Here is a 3,516-nt window from a genome sequence, read left to right as displayed (position 1 = left end):
CAAAGAGATTTCCTTTCTGTGTTTTCTTTTATCCTCATAAAAGTGACACAATAATGAATGAGAAGATATCATTATCCTCATTTTCATATGACAAAATTGTGGAAGATACTTCCAAATAGCTGAGTTCAAGACATACATGCCCTGTTACATACATAAACCAGCATACGCTTTACCCATAATCTCTGAGAATGGCCTGATATTAATTTATTTTTGTTATGTACTTAAACCTATGGATATTTAGGAATAGTCTGTTTAATTTAGATTCGTCTCTCATTGATACATTCAACGCAGCTAAAGACAACTGATAAAATTGATAAATCTGAATATGCTTGCCCCCTTATTTCATATTTGAGGACATTTTTCCAGAATTTTACTGTGGATTTGGAGTCCGATTCAACTCAAGGCAGAAACTTTATTTGTGTTTGGGGGCTACCTTTTATCTGTCCTACAATAGGGAAGATTCCCATTGTGAATTGATTTTTTGTAAGAGGTGAGAGGTGAGGATCCGGTTTCAATCTTCTGCATGTAGTTAGCCAGTTTTCCCAGCACTGTTTGTTGAACAGAGATTCTTTTTCCCCAGGTATATTTTTGTCTACTTTGTCAAAGATTAGATGACAATATGCAATGGTTTCATTTCTGGATTCTCAGTCCTGTTCCAAAGGTCTATATCTCTGTTCTTGTGTCAGTACCATGCTGTTTTGGTTACTACAGCCTTGTAGTAAAGCTTGAAGTCTGGTAGACTGATACATCCCAGTTTGTTCTTTTCACTGGTGGTTGGGGGAGTGGGGGTGGGTAACTCACAAGTAATGGATGGGGGAAGAGCACGTCTCTAATCCTGGCCTGAGTGAGGCAAAGTCATAACATGTAACCAAAATGTTTATACTCCCATAATATTCTGAAATTAAAAAAAAAGACACACTCAAATGCACACCATGCATACATATACAAGCACATTGTGTCTTTTTATGTACATATGTACATACACATACACAAATGTATGTCTTTTTCTTTTTTCTTTTTTTCCCCCAATTATGTTTCCTACAAGAACTTTTTCTTAACAGAAGGCTTAATTTACAAAAAAAAACAAATAAAGAAGATTGCCATTGAGGAAAGGGTGATAAGAATTCCCACTCTTATTTAATTTTGTATTATTACTCAGAAATGTACCCTCTATGTCCCAAAATAGAAGCTTCCAAATTGAACTGACTTCTAGATTTCCTTCAGATCAATTATTCTCAGCCAGCATCTTTAGAACCACATGAGACTCATCAAAATATAGTCTATCACTGGAACCATTGTTACTTTAGAATTCTATTATACAAAAGCTCTCTGATGTAGTGATATAAATTGTCTAAAGATATTAATGACTGTAAATGTGGCTACACTGCAGTGGATGTACAATATTAAGCTCAATTAAGGATGACCCAATACTGGAAAAAGCATTTTTTTCAACACTTAGTTGACTCAGACTTGAACCCATGTCCCAAGTGTGAGCAAGCATCATATTCTACTTTATAAGTTAGAGAGCACATAAAATCTTAGGGATATTTTTACACTGTTCAAAAGAAGAACAGAGACAGTATTTTTGTGTCCACCACAGCACCCAGTGTTCCTGGTAAATACAATATTTATCCAAAGGACCAAACTAAAACCTAATGACATCTTTGACTCCTCTATCTCCTTTATGACTCATAACCAACTGAATAACTCCCTCTCTGCCATACACACACGCTCATAGACACACACATACACACACACACACACACACACACACACACATTTCCATCCTCATTGTTATAGCAACTCATTCCCTCATCATCTTGTTCTATCATCCCAAAATAATTCATTGACCATTTTATTATATTGTACGAAACAACATGCTAGTTATTGGGCATACAAAACAATGAAATGAAAAAAGCAGAAATCAAAGATTTCACATCTATCACAAGTAGATGTAAAAACTGATGCATAATCAATTAGACATAGCATGTTAAATATCCGAGAAATATATAATAACATAAAACAAATTTTCCTTGAGAGAGTCAGATGTATATATGTGGTTTTGAAGGCCTAGTTTGAGAAGTAGATGACGAGCAAGGAAGAGTACGTCAGGGACAGGAAATAGTGTGTGCAAGGCAATGAGATGCTAAAGATCAAGGCACATTGAGAGATTCAAGTAGCTCAACGTTCCTGAAACAGAGGTACACAATAGTCTCTTAAGTGGCCTTTTTGACAGCACTATCTTCTCAATCAAACCTTCCTCACAGAGTTACCATTTATTTTTCTAAAACATGCATCTGGTCCTGTGATCCAAGTGCTCAAAAAAATTATGTATCCCTAATACCTACAGTATAAGACAAAAACTCTGTAGCCAAGTATTCACAGCTCAGGCTTGAAACAGGACAACAGGCACAGCATATTGGCAGTGGTGGCAATAGGAGGATTTTGAGTCATCTGTTTTAACATAATGAATTTAACATTTCCACCAGAAAATGGTCACATCAAAACATAACAGCACTTTTTTTATTTAGTTACACTAATCATTCTCAGGTGCCTATTATAAACCAAGGATTCTTACAGATGCTTCAAATATACCACAGACCAAAACAGATAAAGATCCATACCCTATGTACCCTAAATTCTAGTAAAATGAGATGAGACAATAAAAGTAAACTATAAGAAAGGAAATTAATTCATTACAATATAATAAGCACAATAAAGAAGAAATTGAAAAGTAAAGAGAATCAAGTATACTGGGTTTAGAAAATGGGATAGTGGGAAATTTTTTATATGGTTGGAATTCACAAAGAAAGTAACATATGAACAAAGACTTCATGTTGCTAAGAAAGTTAACCATGAAGATATCAGAGGAAGAGTGTTCCTGGCAAAAGAAATTGCCAATACAAGGACTCTTTAAGTAGAAAAAGGCCATGATATGTTCAAGGAATAACAATGAGACAAGTATGGCTGGAATAGAGGAAGTGAGGGGAAGAGTAGTATAAGATGAGGGCGTAGAGTATAATATGAAGAAACAGGTTTTTGGGGACTTGGAGGATATTGGAAAGATGTTACCTTTTATTCTGAGTGAAATAAGAAACTATTGCAGAGCATTGAGCAGAATAACAAGACCTGATTCACATTTTGGAGGCATCACTCTAGCTACTGTCTTCAGAATACGTTGAAGTGAAAAAGGAAAGGAGCAGGGAGCAAAGTTAAGTAGCTGTTGCATTCATTGGAGACAAAGATGATGGTAGGTCAGAACAAGGTGGCATCAATAAAAATGATAAGATGTGGTCAGATTCTGAATATAGTTTTAAGGTAGAAATAACCCAATGTCCTAATAGATTGAATGAAGATTGTAGGAGAAAGAGAACAATCAAGTATAACTCCAATATTTTCTCTATTTTCATTTTGTTGTTTTTGGTCTGAAAAAAGAAAACTGGAGTTGTCATCAAATTTAATGGAAGACTGCAGATGTAGCAATCTGTAGGGGTAGATTTCACATTAAATGTAAAT

This window comes from Propithecus coquereli, unplaced genomic scaffold (genome assembly GCF_000956105.1).
Source record: "Propithecus coquereli isolate 6110/MARCELLA unplaced genomic scaffold, Pcoq_1.0 Scaffold105, whole genome shotgun sequence".
Classification (NCBI taxonomy): domain Eukaryota; kingdom Metazoa; phylum Chordata; class Mammalia; order Primates; family Indriidae; genus Propithecus; species Propithecus coquereli.
Note: the sequence above shows the minus strand (reverse complement) of the source record.